The sequence below is a fragment of the Antedon bifida genome, chromosome 2 (assembly GCF_963402885.1).
Source record: "Antedon bifida chromosome 2, ecAntBifi1.1, whole genome shotgun sequence".
Lineage (NCBI taxonomy): Eukaryota > Metazoa > Echinodermata > Crinoidea > Comatulida > Antedonidae > Antedon > Antedon bifida.
In genome coordinates, this window is record NC_136227.1 from 26,013,681 (window position 1) to 26,031,309 (window position 17,629).

Below are 17,629 nucleotides of genomic sequence, written 5' to 3' on the forward strand. Positions count from 1 at the left end.
AGACAATGGTTATTTTTTAGTGTTTTTTTTTGCAAACTCACCGACTATTATAGGAACTGACAATATGGGCGTTATATTGATTATCTTTAATTGTCAATTCAAATTGTGTGTCCATACCAACATTTGAGTTTGATACGGCCCACGATATTTCTTTTCCTACATAAGTTGGGGACCCCTCATAGACCATACGTATAATTGGTTTTCAAACAGTTTAACAGCTTTAAGAAAAACAGTTTAAGCAAGTGCTGTCACAAACCGTTTCCCTCAATTGATAAATTACCAAACATAGTACAAGAGTGGGTACAGAAATCAATGCCATTATTAAAAAACGGTGTGGTTTCAAACTAAAATTATGATATACTATATATGTTATAAGAGAGAGCATTTGTAAATTATCCGTCATCTATTCTAATTCGATCCAATGTGACGGTCAATGGCAACATATGACAGTAGGTGCTTATTCTTAGTTTCAATTCGAGTATGACCCTTCGTTATTTAGATATTGCAAACACAGGTCAAAGGTCAAAATTGCAGAAAACGGGTGTTCTAGTCGCTTTTAGAAAAAATTTAGAGCAAATATAAACATGTGAACAAAATGACATAAAAATTGATTGATATACGTCCACTGTTTACAAAAATAAAGCGCACGTGTCTATTGTAAAAATACCGGCAGAAATTAAAGATTTAATCATGTTTCCCCACTTAGATTTCTTTAAACTTTTTTTTCTGAAGAGTACAAGATATTGTATAATAGTATAGATGTATTAACCACTAACATAACATTAACCACCAACGTAACAAAAATCAACCACTAATGTAACAACAGTAGAAAATATTGAGATTCTCAATTTTTTCTTTTATTGGACAAATTTTGAAATTATTTGAACATTTTTCTGTCGACTGTTGTCTGTCGGTCTGTCTGCCCATCCATCCATTAATTCCTTCTTTATTGATAGATATAAAGTTGAATTTAGCCTGCTTTAAAACAAAATTGTTCATTCGTCAATTCTAATTTTTTGTAGGACATTATTTACTTTCAACATGAAAGTTGGATTTATGTCCTCAACTTTATTGATATTGAACCTATGTTCGTGTCTATAATCTGACTGACTGTCCATCCATCCTTCTCATTTTTAATCCTTGGAAGTATAGGGTAATAATATAAAATATATTGTAAATTCCATCAAAGCTTTATGCTAACAATGAACACCATGAAGTTACAGACTGAACTTGTTTCTCTGTCAACTCTGTATTTTTAAACTGTTGGTTAAATAATGGTGTTAAATTTGACTAAATTAAACTGTTTTAGTTTATATATTGACAAAGCTTGTTTTTTAAGAATCTTTTTTTCCTTTAAACTTAAAAGGTAAATTTCGATCTTAAAACTTTAGCCTATTTTTTTTTCTATTTTGAATCATCTGTCTGTCTGAGTCCGGCCATCAATGTTGTAACCGTAAGACCACACTTCCGTATGAAAAGTTGGAGATACCTGATTGTAATAAAACCCGTTCTATTTCCATGTTTATATGTCTGTCTGTTTGTCTGTCAATAATCTACATTTCATTGACGTGACACCGTATACTCATTGTTGGCAAAGGCCTAGCATTTTATGCTTTGGTTATGGTTTTTTGTCACTGTATGCATATTCAACAATACATTTCATTGTATCAAAAATTTAACTTCCGATAAACCAATTATCAAGTACTCACTACGTTAAATGTTTTACACTGTACAATATTATTTTGAAACCCGATGACATTTTTCCAGAATACATTTGATATTAATTACCCTAGATCCAAATGTTTAAAATGAGAAAATTAAATAACAGAAAGATAATCATAGACAGGGAACTAGGTTCAATATCAATAATCATAAATCGAACTTTCATGTGGAAAGTAAAGAATGTATTTGCCATACAGTATTTGTTGAATAAATGAGAATTGAAGAAAGAACTAATGGATGGACAAACCCACCGACAAACAGATAGGGAAAAAAGTTAAAAAGTCAAGTTCAGTGTTCATGTGAAAGATTTAGTACCATTTGTAAGAAAAAGGATTAAAACTTAAGTAGTTTAAGTCTTTTAAGTTGGAATAATCCAAAAATACAGTCCAAGTCCAAAACATTGTCTACTGTTGCTATATTAGTGATTAAATTTTGTTACGTTCGTGGTTAATTAAGCTTGACAACTTTGACAATACCATCACAAACTTTTTTTTTTGTTCATTACAATTCCCGAGGCCAAGCTAAAGTCCAGTTATTGACATTTTAAAACTTTCATTTAATTGTATATCAATCTTCTTTTCATCAAATGAATGAATGCCAAACAATGGAGAAGAAGCTGGTGTTCATTTACTACGAGTTGTCCGTTGTTAGGTATACAAAAATTCCATTCTGTTACGTTAGTGGTAAATGAATTGTAACATCACCACTTTGACAATACCATCACAAACTTTTTATTTTGTCATTACGATTCCCGAGGCCAAGCTAAAGTCCAGTTATTATTATCATTTTTATTTTATTTTTTATTTTATTCAATTTTCAGGCACAAAAACCAGGGAAGAGTTAAATTACAATTTAACTCTTCCCTGCAAAAACAAATAAAACAAGACAGCGGTGCAGCACCCTGAGGATTGCCATGAGTGCAAAGCACTCTCAAGTTGACTCTCCACATATACTGCACTTGAACATAATAGAAGTGAAACAAAAAAAATACAAAGATATACAAAATTGAAAAATTATTATACATTGAATATTTAAAAGAATTGGTTCTGGTATATTTGTGTTTAAAAAATAACTGATTCTGAATATCTTGGATTAAAATCAACAAAATCATGAATAATAAAATCAATTCGACCAAACAAACATTTCATAATAACAAGGCCAACAGCCATTAAGTCGCGTGCTACAATGCATAGTGATACCGGACCGACAGACAGACAGACCGACAGACAGACCGACAGACAGACCGACCGACCGACCGACATAGTGAACTATAGAGTCGCGTCCACGCGACTAAAAAGTATACTGAGAAAACACACTCTCTGGTCCATAGATGCGTTGAGAGAGAGAGATTGCTTTCAAAGTGAATACCAAGATATTTGTAGGAGGTAACTGCTTGAAGGTCATTGGTGTGAATATGATAACGAGTATGAATGGGATTACGTTTGCGAGTAATGGAGAACTTTGCATTTTTTAGCATTAAGTCTCATCATGTTATTTTGACACCATTCATCGATGTTTATCTAGATCCTTTTGTGAAGTAATATCGCATCATTTTCACATCTAATTGGCCTAAACACTACCGGCATATTGTCTAATTTGAGAGGTGATCGACATAGTGATGTAAAAAACGAACGAGTTGAAAAGTAATGGACCAAGTACCGACCCTTGAGGTACACCTGAAACAACAGGCGTACGGTCCATTGAGGACAATCTGTTGGCAACGATCAGTAAGAAAGGAGCCCATCCATTTCAAAATTGGATCACATAGACCACAATTGTGGAGCTTACGTAATAGTTTAAGGTGACTCACACGGTCAAATTCTTTTTCTCAATCAAGGAAAATAGTATCGACGACTGGTGGGTTCGTACCATCTAATATCTTGGACCATTCGTGGTATATGGATGAAGCTTGTGTTACACAAGATCTTCCAGGATAGAACCCACGCTGTACAGGACTAACAAACGCATTACATTGAAGATGAAATAAAAAATTATCAGCCACAATACGTTCTAGAACTTTACCAACAACTGACCAAAGTGATATTGGTCTATAATTACTTATATCATTTCTACTACCAGATTTAAAAATTGGCACAACATTGGTCAAGGGACATTTGAAAAAATTCTAAGCAAATTGGGGATATAACAGGTACAGCCATACTCAACATCCGTCGGGCCCAGGGGAATTATTAATATCTAAAGATAACAGGGCACGGACAATTTGATCCCTATTGATGGCAATACTAGTAAGACAATTTCACTTTGATTACAATAAGATGTTTCGTTTGTTACATTGAAATCATCATTATCAGTAAAATTAAACTGAAAATATGTCGAAAATGCTTTAGTAGCATTTAAATCTGAATCTATGATATTGCCGTTTAAAGTATACTTTCTTTCTGTTGCACATTTTCGTTTTTTCTTAACATATGACCAAAATCGTTTAGGATTAGATTTACAACCTAAAATAAGATTGTGGAGATAATCATAATGAGACTTTCTCGTAGTTTCACGCAATGCGTTACTAACTTTTCTATATTTTCCCCACTTATACATGTTTCTTTGCATCTCTATAAAGGCGTCTCTTTTTACGAGACATTTTAAAAATTTCAGTTACTATATACTCATTTTGCTTGCACTCGCGCACAGTGATAATATATATGATTTAGTTTAGCACTGTGCGGTACCATACCCATTTTGGTTGCACTCGCGCACAGTGATAATAATAGGATTCATTTTAGCACTGTGCGCTACCAAACCCATTTTGATTGCACTCGCGCACGGTGATAATAAATAGGATGTATTTTAGCACACTGTGCGCAACTTTACCCATTTTGGTTGCACTCGCGCACAGTGATAATACATAGGATCTAGTTTAGCACTGTGCGCTGCTATACCCATTGTGGTTGCACTCGCGCACAGTGATAATAAATAGGATTAATTTTAGCACTGTGCGCCACCAAACCCATTTTGGTTGCACTCGCGCACAGTGATAACAAATATGATTTAGTTTAGCACTGTGCACTACCAAACCCATTTCGGTTGCACTCGCGCACAGAGATAATAAATAGGATTAAGTTTTGCACTGTGCGCTACCAAACCCATTTCGGTTGCACTCGCGCACAGAGATAATAAATAAGATTAAGTTTTGCACTGTGCGCTACTATACCAATTTTGGTTGCACTCGCGCACAGTGATAATAAATAGGATTTAGTTTAGCACTGTGCGCTACCATACCCTTTTTGGTTGCACTTCGCAACTACCAATCGTAGAGACTTGATTTTTCTGTCATTTGTTGTAATGGAATATTATGTTAAAAAATCTTGACTACTTTTTTTTACTTTTAATTTATCATATTATTAGTAACCACGGGTCATACAGAACATAAATATATAAAATGATGGTAAAATTCGTTATAACCTTTGATACTTTCATCTCCATGTGTATGTAACTTTGGTTTTCTTAGTCTTAAAGGTCAGGTGTGTAAGCACGACTTCAATATTTAATATACGTTTAAACATACAGGTATATTTTAGAGGTTAAAAATGTAACAAACGTAACAAAGAAAAGCCAAATTCACTGAAAAACAGTATTTGATGGTTAATTTGTATGTCTCCTCTTTAGACAAGTTGTGTTCAAATGAATAGTATTTTAATGGTAATTTCACCTAAATATTAAAAAAAGAGCATAGAAATCTCTCGCCCGCACCTGACCTTTAACATCACTGATAACCGACTCGGTGACAAAGTATTATTCGGCATCGCTAGGCTGCATGATTCAAGACATGAAACACAGCTGTCGGTGTCACTATAATCACTATCAATCTCAATCAATATATGACAGAATACCAAAAAACAAGCGAGGGAATTTCTCAACTCAGCAAATAGGTTTTGAGAAAGGTACTGGTAGCGAGAATTTGAGAATTAAAAATGAACAAATGCAAAGTGAAGCATTTTCATCAGTTCTCAAGTTAGTAGAAGAGAGTGGCGCATTTAGTTTGGAAGATGTTCTCCAACATCGAGTCACAGAGGAATGCCTGTCTATATACAATGGAAATGGCACAATGCGCAAAACCCAAAAAAGCAAACTTCTACAACGCTAAATATGAATGTCATACCAGAGCCTAAATTATATACTGCTATTGTTGATATGGGTTTGATATGGCGTCTAACTACACCAACGACTGAAAACAAGGAGAAGATGGATGGTAGCACGTATACGTGGGGTGACTATGCCCATAAGCTTGCACAGTATGTATTACAAAGGCACAAGAATGCAGAGAGAATCATTTTAGTAAATTATTCTTATGATCAAGGCTTCTCAATCAAAGACAGTGAACGACTATTACGCCAGAAATGTAAGCCAATTCGTAATGTTTTCATAAAGTCGGGTGATAAGTTCCCTTCCAGTAGAGATTACCATGCTCTCCTTGGTAAACCAGATAACAAGGTCCGTCTTCAGACATTTCTGCAAGAGGAATTCAAACAAACAGCGGTGCATACCAACACCGAGATCATCTACTGTGTAGTGGGAAGCACAGCAAAGAACCTGACCAAAGATCAACTTGTGCCAGAACTTACATGTTTTAATGCAGAGGCAGACACCGCCATGTTCACCATCTATAATGCAATTCTCTTAGATGGTTATGATGAAGCTGTTGTTCTTGACACTGAAGACACAGACAACTATGTACAAGCGGCATATGTTGCACACAGAACACCGGGCTCCTTTGCGTGAAACGAAAATCCAGCCTGATCAACGCCAGGTGTTTATGTAATGAGAGTATGGCTGCATCCATAATACCATTGCATGTTATTACTGGGTGTGACCATAATTCTGGATTCTATGGGCAAGGCAAGAAACGCATCACCTAGAGAAATATGACGAACATCATTTGCTGGCATCGTGTGGCATAGAACTCCCAATGACACCAGATGTTCTCAGGGATTTGGAAAAGTTTGTCATACGCCACATATATTTTGACATAAAAAGTGTAATATTGAAAACGCCAGAGCTGCAAAATGGAGAGCAATGAAGAAGAAAAAGATCACCAGACTTCTTCCAGATTCGGATAGTCTTCGTATGCATTTGGAACGTGCGAATTACCATACATTATGTTCAAAAAAACTACCAGCTCCAGAATCATCCGTCGCCGACTGGACATGGTTGGCATCTAGTAAACGGACTATGTCTACCACTTCGTTACACCAAACCATCGTTACCCTCATCAATAATGATTCCTCCAAGCTCAACACTTGAAGTAGGGAGCAGAAGTGACGACGATAGCACCGATAGTGATGATAGTGACACCGACAGCTGTGTTTCATGTCTTGAATCATACAGCGATGCCGAATAATACTTTGTCACCGAGTCGGTTATCAGTGATGTTAAAGGTCAGGTACGGGCGAGAGATTTCTATGCTCTTTTTTTTAATATTTAGGTGAAATTACCATTAAAATACTATTCATTTGAACACAACTTGTCTAAAGAGGAGACATACAAATTAACCATCAAATACTGTTTTTCAGTGAATTTGGCTTTTCTTTGTTACGTTTGTTACATTTTTAACGTCTAGAATATACCTGTATGTTTAAACGTATATTAAATATTGAAGTCGTGCTTACACACCTGACCTTTAAGACTAAGAAAACCAAAGTTACATAGACATGGAGATGAAAGTATCAAAGGTTAGAACTAATTTTACCATCATTTTATATATTTATCAACCAAAATGGGTATAACAGCGCACCGTGCTAAACTAGATCCTATGTATTATCACTGTGCGCGAGTGTAACCAAATTGGGTACAGTCTAGTTGCGCACAGTGTGCTAAAATACATCCTATTTATTATCACCGTGCGCGAGTGCAATCAAAATGGGTTTGGTAGCGCACAGTGCTAAAATGAATCCTATTATTATCACTGTGCGCGAGTGCAACCAAAATGGGTATAGTAGCGCACAGTGCTAAAATGAATCCTATTTATTATCACTGTGCGCGAGTACAACCAAAATCGGTATAGTCGCGCACATTGCTAAACTAGATCCTATGTATTATCACTGTGCGCGAGTGCAATCAAAAGAGGTATAGTAACGCACAGTGCGAAACTAGATCCTATATATTATCACTGTTCGCGAGTGCAACCAAAATGGGTATAGTAGCGCACATTGCTAAACTAGATCCTATGTATTATCACTGTGTGCGAGTGCAATCAAAATGGGTATAGTAGCGCACATTGCTAAACTAGATCCTATGTATTATCACTGTGCGCGAGTATAACCAATTGGGTATAGTAGCGCACAGTGCTAAACTAAATCCTATTTATTATCACTGTGCGCGAGTGCAACCAAAATGGGTATAGTAGCGCACAGTGCTAATTTAAATACTATTTACTATCACTGTGCGTGAGTGCAACCAAAATGGGTATTGTAGCGCACAGTGCTAAATGAATCCTATTTATTACCACTGTGCGTGAGTGCAACCAAAATGGGTATAGTAGCGTACAGTGCTAAACCAGATCCTATGTATTATCACTGTGCTCAAGTAGTACCAAAAAGGGTATGGTAGCGCACAGTGCTAAACTAAATGCTATTTATTATCACTGTGCGCGAGTGCAACCAAAATGGCTATTGTAGCGCACAGTGCTAAAGTAAAACATATTTATAATCACTGTGCTCAAGTAGTACCAAAAAAGGTATGGTAGCGCACAGTGCGAAACTAAGCAGTTTAAAATTACATTTTACGCTCAAGCACGTTACTTACTATACCTCAATTTTTCTAAACTCTTAATTTGTATTTGTTCTGTGTTTTGTCTGTGTTTTTTGTGTTTTTGTCTTATATGGAAGCACCAACTTTCAGTAACAATGATAATTTAAATCGATTATCAAACCATCTATTTAAACCCTCATCAACTGCTAGTCAATTTGACGACATCGACCCGGACAATAATTTTTTTAATGATCAAAATATTTCTAATTACTATTTACCAAATTAATTCACAAAGAAATTCAATAACAATGAATTTGAAAATCGTTTCTCTTGTATACATTTTAATGCTAGAAGCTTACAAAAAAACTTTGAATCTATTTCAAGTTGCATTCAATCTCTTAATTTTGATTTTGATGTCATTTCGGTAACTAAAACTTGGATGGACTGTGCTAGTCCACTTATTCATTTTCCATTTTATTCACTAGTTTTCAAACCCCGTTCATATAAATGCGGAGGTATCAATATTTTTATCAATAATAAGTGTCATTATAAAATTAGAGATGACTTAACTCCTTTAACCTATTTTTGTGAATCTCAGTTTATTGAAGTTAAAACCGGAAAAGAAGATATAATAATCGGAACTATATATAGACCTCATGATATTTCTATTCCTTTCTTTACACAGAACTTTGAACTCCTTATTAAAAACATAACGAAAGAAAATAAAAAAATATTTCTCCTCGGTGATTTTAACATTGACTTACTCAAATTTCGGCTATTAGCAAATCTATCTGTGAAAAAGTAAGTGAATCTGTTTACAATAGCGTTGCCCTTGACTACGAGTCAACAGCTGGCGACATTGCAGTCTTAAAAGAACATAATAACACACTAACTGCTGTAAACAACTCACTTAGTAATAAAATAGACGATCTTGAGCAATACAGTAGAAGGAACTGCCTCTTGCTACACGGTGTCCAAGAATCATCAATCGAAGAAACTGACAACCTGGCGCTTGACATAATAAAGTCAAAAATAACGGATAACATTGAATTATGCGATATTGATCGATCACATAGACTTGGGAGGAAAAGGATACATCACAGCCAATCTGCAGCCAAATCCAAACCCAGGCCAATAATCATCAAATTTACATCCTATCGCACGCGCTCTGAGGTCTTCCGCAAAAAAAGATCATTAAAGCACTCTGGATACCTAGTAACCGAAAACCTTACATCCAAGCGCCTAGATCTTCTCCGTAAGGCTAACCTCCATGACAACATTGAATCTGCTTGGTCCATAGACGGTAACATTTACTGTCTATTGAAGAAAAACAAACAGAAAGTCATCGTCAAATCTGAATCTGATCTCCTCCGCCTTCTGTGAAATGTATCAACTAAGAGATAAGTACTGTACTTTCCTCTGTTCTTAATCAAATTATCTCATCAAATTAACTACTGCATCCAGTCCAATTGTTGCTGAACATTGAGACGATTCGTTATCATTTAATTGAGCATTATTTTCAATAATTCTTAACTATTTAACTTATCATCGTTTTTGCTTGAACACATCTTAACTATACGCTGTTGCCATTCCTTACAATTAACTATACCGCTATTGCCATATTGCTGCATAATTACTTAATGACATTTTCATATTTCATGCAACATAATAATTATGTAATGGCTTTCAATTATCATTAACTGATTGCCTAACTAAATACATTGTTTGATTTTACTCTGTATTTATTTCTGTTTTCACATATCATTTACTATTGAACTTTTTTACCTTCAATTTATTTTTACCTGGCGATTAACTTAATTTATCATTGCTTATCATTTATTCTGAATTTATTTTCTCTTTATCATCTATTTTTGAATACCTAACTTTTAACTCATATTTTTCTGCAACTATTGATTCTTGATTGAATTGTTTCAATCATAAATGTGTTGTATATTATCTACATACTTCAATTGCTTTTTATATTTATTTATATTAATTTTTATTTTTATTTTTTATATTTTATATTTTTTATGTCTTCTGACCCAAACTTTGACCGACTATCTAACAATTTTTTTTCCCATTTTTCCAACAGATCTGATAATTTTACTACAAATGTGGATCCGGATACTCACTTTTTTTTTAATGACCAAAACCTCTCTAAATATTACAATCCCAGTCAGTTCCCGACCAATATTAACTCTCACGAATGCTTTTCCACTATCCATTTTAACTCAAGAAGCATTTAAAAAAATCTTGACCAAATCAAACAACTTCTTGAAATAGTTAATCACCAATTTGATATTATTGGTGTTAGCGAAACATGGCTCAAACATGACAACCCTTTAGTCCAACTACCCAATTATCATTTTGTTTCCAACCACAGAACTCATAAAGACGGTGGTGGGGTTGCCTTATATATCCGTGATGGCCTTGAATTTTTCCTTAGAAATGATCTAACTCTGCAACCCTCTACTTCTGAATCTATCTTTATTGAAATTGTTAGACCCAACCTTAAAAATATTCTTGTTGGAACCATTTATAGACCGCCTTCCCTTGACCCTAAACAATTTACTAATGAACTTGACTCTGTACTTTCCTCTTTATCAACAGAAAACAAGATTGTCTACATTCTTGGAGATTTCAACATCGATATCCTTAAATACGATACTGACAACAATGCTCGTGATTTTATCAACTCGCTTTTCAGTAATAATTACCTTCCTTGTATCCATAGACCTTCCCGTATCAGTAAAACTTCTGCCACTTTATTAGACAACATTTTTACTAATCAAATTGAATACCAAAACACAAGTGGTCTACTTTATAGCGACATTTCCGATCATCTTCCTGTCTTCAATATTTCTCTTCTCAACGCTTCCTTCCCTAATCTTAATCCAAATAAAAACTATACTTTTAGAAAATTTAACCTTACTTCACTGGCAAACTTTCGTCTTGAAATTTCCACCCAACAGTGGATTGATGTTATTAACACTGATGACCCAAATAAGGCTTATTCACACTTTGAACTTATATTAAAATCAATATATGATAAACACTTTCCTCTCCTCAAAAACGAAAAAAAAAATAATAAATTAAAGTCATGGATGTCTAATGGCCTACTTAATTCAATTAAACACAAACATAAACTGTACTCTAAATTTATCCATTGTCCCACCCAAAAAAATGAAACAGCCTTTAAACAATTCCGTAATAAATTAAATACTACAATTAAAGCTGCAAAAAAAAATCATTTTCACAAAACGTTTCTCAAACACAAAAATGATATTAAGGCAACTTGGAAATCAATTAATTCCCTGCTCAATAAATCAAATAATACACATACAAATACTTCTTTCAATTTTCAAGGTGAGTTGACCAATGATTCCAATATAATTTCAAATGCCTTTAACAAATATTTTGCTGAAATCGGCCCTTCACTTGCTAATAAAATTCCCAATAGTAACAGATCATTTAAAGACTTTTTACCCAACCCTACCCCTAACTCAATATTCTTTACTCCAGTCAATGAGGCCGAAGTTTTTAAAATCATTTCTACCTTTAAAAACAACAAATCACCCGGTATTGATGATTTCCAAACCAAGCCCATCAAACATATTGCCGATCTCATTTCTTTTCCACTTACCCATATTTTTAATCTTGCTTTATTAAAGGGTGTTTTCCCAGACAGGATGAAGTTTGCGCGCGTTACCCCTATCTACAAATCTGGAAGCAAATCTGATTTCTCTAACTATCGCCCCATCTCTGTCCTCTCTATTTTCTCTAAAGCTTTAGAAAGGGTAATCTACGATCGTACATTTTCATTTATCTCAAAACATGACATTCTTCACAAAAATCAATATGGCTTTAGAAAAGGTCAAAACACACCCATGGCTCTCATTGACTTAACAAACAAAATTGTTGATGCATTTGAAAGTGGTCATCTAGCCATCGGCGTTTTTATAGATTTGTCAGAGGCATTCGACACAATAGACCACAATATACTTTTATTTAAACTATCCCACTATGGAATCAGAGGGCCCGCATATGATCTTTTCAAAAGTTACCTTACCAATCGTTTCCAATGTACCAAGTATTCTAATTCTGTCTCCAACTTCAACCCTGTTACTTGTGGTGTTCCCCAAGGCTCTCTTCTTGGCCCCCTCCTATTTATTTTATATATTAATGATATATATCTTTCTTCTTCAATTCTTAATTCTTCCAATATAATTTCAAATGCCTTTAACAAATATTTTGCTGAAATCGGCCCTTCACTTGCTAATAAAATTCCCAATAGTAACAGATCATTTAAAGACTTTTTACCCAACCCTACCCCTAACTCAATATTCTTTACTCCAGTCAATGAGGCCGAAGTTTTTAAAATCATTTCTACCTTTAAAAACAACAAATCACCCGGTATTGATGATTTCCAAACCAAGCCCATCAAACATATTGCCGATCTCATTTCTTTTCCACTTACCCATATTTTTAATCTTGCTTTATTAAAGGGTGTTTTCCCAGACAGGATGAAGTTTGCGCGCGTTACCCCTATCTACAAATCTGGAAGCAAATCTGATTTCTCTAACTATCGCCCCATCTCTGTCCTCTCTATTTTCTCTAAAGCTTTAGAAAGGGTAATCTACGATCGTACATTTTCATTTATCTCAAAACATGACATTCTTCACAAAAATCAATATGGCTTTAGAAAAGGTCAAAACACACCCATGGCTCTCATTGACTTAACAAACAAAATTGTTGATGCATTTGAAAGTGGTCATCTAGCCATCGGCGTTTTTATAGATTTGTCAGAGGCATTCGACACAATAGACCACAATATACTTTTATTTAAACTATCCCACTATGGAATCAGAGGGCCCGCATATGATCTTTTCAAAAGTTACCTTACCAATCGTTTCCAATGTACCAAGTATTCTAATTCTGTCTCCAACTTCAACCCTGTTACTTGTGGTGTTCCCCAAGGCTCTCTTCTTGGCCCCCTCCTATTTATTTTATATATTAATGATATATATCTTTCTTCTTCAATTCTTAATTTTTTTCTATATGCTGACGACACCACTGTTTATTACTCTGACCCTGATATTCAAACCTTATTTAATACTGTTAATACCAATCTGACCCTCATGTCTCAATACTTTTTAGCTAACAAACTTTCTCTTAACCACAAAAAATGTAACTTCATCCTGTTTGGGACCCCTCAGAAAATTAAAAACATTGATACTGCAAACTATAACATTTCTATTAACAATCATGATATTCCCTCAGTCCAATCTGCTACATTTTTAGGAGTTCATCTTGACAGTCGACTTTCATGGAAAAATCACATCAATTTTGTTGAGAATAAAATTTCCAAAAGTCTTGGCATCATCACTAGACTTTCTTCTTTTTTACCCCCTAACATTCTTCGTATTCTTTACTGCTCCCTCATCCTGCCTTTTCTTAACTATTGCAATATTGTCTGGTGCAACTCTTATCCTTCCAGTATTAAAAAACTTCAAACTCTTCAAAAAAAGGCCATCAGGGTTATATCTGGCGCCCCACCCCTGTCTCATTCATCTCAGCTTAATCTTCTCAAAGTCTCCGATATCAATCTAACCCAACAAGGCTCGTTCATCTTTTTTTCTATTAATTCTAACCTTCCCAAACATCTCTGCTCCATGTTCACTCCAAATTCTTCAATTCATTATCATCATACCCGTATTTGTTCAAAATTAAATATTCCAACCCATAAAACCAACCACTTTCAACACAACATTAGGTATTCCGGACCCACTTTTTGGAACGATCTGCCACTCCCCATCTTAAACTCTGTTTCTAGCAAATCATTTTTATCTAAACTTAAAAGTCACCTTATTTCCAAATATTAACTTTTCCTCGGTCAATTTTATTTTTTATTTTTTATTTATATATTTTTTTAAATTTTCATTGTCTGTGTCTGTAATAGGTACGTCCTCCACAAGATGTGTTTTTCATCTTTCTGGGCGTGTACCTTCTTCTTTCGAAATTTTGTTTACATATATATTGTTCATTAAAATCTGTTTTGTATATGAAAGGAGAAAATAAATGTTGCTTTGAATTGAATTGAATTGAAAAATTTGAATCTGATAACAATATTAATGATTTTGTTCATTGTCTTTTCAATAATTCTCTCATTTCGCTTATTCATAGACCGACACGCATCACCGAACATTCCGCTACCCTAATTGACAACATTTTCACTAATGATCTTGAATCGTCTGTTAGTGGTATCATTATTAATGATGCTACAGATCATCTTCCTGTTTTTAACATCAGTTCAAATAAACCGAGTAAGCGAGTAATCAATACCAATCTTAAAATACTAGTGAACACAATATCCTTAATTTTCGTAATGATTTATCAAATTTTCTATGGAATGATGTCGTGAGTACGCAAGACACAAATCTGGCATATGACACATTTATTAATAATTTTACCACCTTATATAATAAACACTATCCTTTAATTGAACCATCCAAAGCTAAAGTTAAACTTAAACCATGGATGACCGATGGACTTTTGACCTCGATTTTGTACAAACAGAACTTTATTCTAAAAGTCTACGCCATCCAACACTTTCTAATATATCCAAATATAAGCGTTATCGAAATAAATTAAACAACCTTTTAAAAACTGCTAAATTTGATTACTTTTTTCAATATCAAGGCCACCTGGCGTGTCATCAATTCTCTTCTTAAGTCAAATAAAAATGCACCTGCCGATATTAAACTTTTAGCTGATGGAAAATTAATAAAAGAACCTTTAACAGTAGCAAATCTATTCAATGACCACTTTACAAATATTGGACCCAACCTTGCTGGAAAAATAAACAATGACTCTGATAAAACTTTTCATCACTTCTTACATCCCCCTATTCCTAACTCAATTTTTCTTTCACCTGTAACCGAACAAGAAGTGCACAAAATCACAAATTCATTTAAAAGCAACAAGGCTTCTGGCATCGATGATATTTGTGCTAAAGTTATCAAAAAATCCATTGACACTATTCTCTCTCCTCTCACTTACATTTTTAATTTATCTCTTACATCTGGTGTTTTTCCCAACTCCCTAAAAATTGGTAAAGTTATTCCAATTTGCAAGAAAGGTAGCAAGTCCGATCCAAATAACTATCGTCCAATCTCCATCCTTCCCTTTTTTCAAAGATTCTTGAAAAGATTATTTATAACCGCGTCTATGATTTTATAAGCAAGCACAACATTCTTTATAATAAACAATTCGGATTTAGGAAAAACTATTCTACGTCTTTTGCGTTAATTGATTTAACCAACAACATTATTGATGCAATTCAAAACAATTCTTTTCCCTCTGGCTTGTTTATTGACCTTTCGAAAGCTGTTGATACTATTTACCATCATATTCTGATTACTAAACTTTCAAATTATGGTATCCGTGGTGTTGCTCTTAAACTTTTAAACAATTACTTATCAAATAGATTTCAATGTACTTCTGTTAACAATCATACCTCTGATCTTAAGCCCTTTACCTGTGGTGTTCCCCAAGGGTCCTTGCTTGGCCCTCTTTTATTTCTAATTTACATCAATGACTTACCAAACGCCTCAGATATCCTTACTTTTTATCTTTATGCAGATGACACGACTTTATTTTATAAAAGTGTTAACTTTCAATCAATTTTTCATACTTTTAACCAAGAATTAATTAATATCAATGATTATTTTAATGTGAATAAACTTTCAATAAACCTAAGTAAATGCAACTTTATGTTGTTGGGAATACGTCATCAAAAACTGACCGACGAGTCTCATAAATTTCTGATTGGTCATCAAGTAATTCCCCATGTTAAGCAAACCAAATTTTTAGGTGTTTTAATTGACCAAGAGCTAAATTTTAAAAATCATATAAAAGAAATTGAATTAAAAATTTCTAAAAACATTGGCATACTTTATCGTCTTTCTTCCTTTTTACCGTCTCAAATTTTACGCAATATTTACTGTTCCTTTATTCTGCCTTTTATTAGTTACTGTAACATTGTATGGGCCAATAATTACTCCTCAAATCTTAATAAAATACACGTCCTTCAAAAGAAAGCTGTTCGTCTTATCTCGGGTAACTCACGTCTTGCCCATACTAATATCCTTTTTTATAACCTTAAACTCTTAACTGTGCACGATATTAATAAACTCCAACAATGCATTTTCGTCTATGAACATATTAATTCCAAACTGCCTTCTAACTTTTCCTGTAATTTTTTAACTAACTCTGAAATCCATTCGTATAACACAAGAGCATCACGGGACCTTCATCTTCCTCAACCTAAACTAACTAAAATGAAACATAACATTCGCTATAGTGGTTCTAAACTATTCAATAATCTATCTCCCGAAATTTCATCATCGTCTTCTAGCAAAATGTTCTCTTTTAAACTTAAAGAATATCTTATTTCAAATTATAACTAATTGTTTTCTCTATTTTGTAATATGTCTTAACTTTAGAAACTTTTTCTAAATTGCTTCCTTTACTGTTGGTGTGTGTGTGTGTGTGTGTCTGTTGATCTTTATGTGTATGTGTAGTTATATGTTTACATTTATATATATAAGTATATAATTTTCTTACATGGCTTCCCAACATACAAGTTTTCAATTGGATTTTTGTTTCCAATTGATCGATACTTTCTTGGGTTTTATTGCCTCTTTCATTTTTTATATAACTGAATCACCTTTTTTTATACATTATGATTTACTGTATTATATCTCTAAAAAAAAAATATTTATATATAAAATATCAGAAATTATAATGTTTTACTCAAATATGAATATGAACGAAATAAATGTTTATTTGATTGATTGATTGATTGATAAATCCTATTTATTATCACTGTGCGCGAGTGCAACCAAAATTGGTATAGTAGCGCACAGTGCAAAACTTAATCTTATTTATTATCTCTGTGCGCGAGTGCAACCGAAATGGGTTTGGTAGTGCACAGTGCTAAACTAAATAGGCATGCAGTTGCCTTTTCTCTTCTTCCTTTTTATCCAATTATTTTAATGTTTTATATTATAATGTCATGTTTATGTATTTTTTTTGGATGAATAAAGAAAGAAATCTAAAAAAAAAAAAAAAAAAAAAAATCATATTTGTTATCACTGTGCGCGAGTGCAACCAAAATGGGTTTGGTCGCGCACAGTGCTAA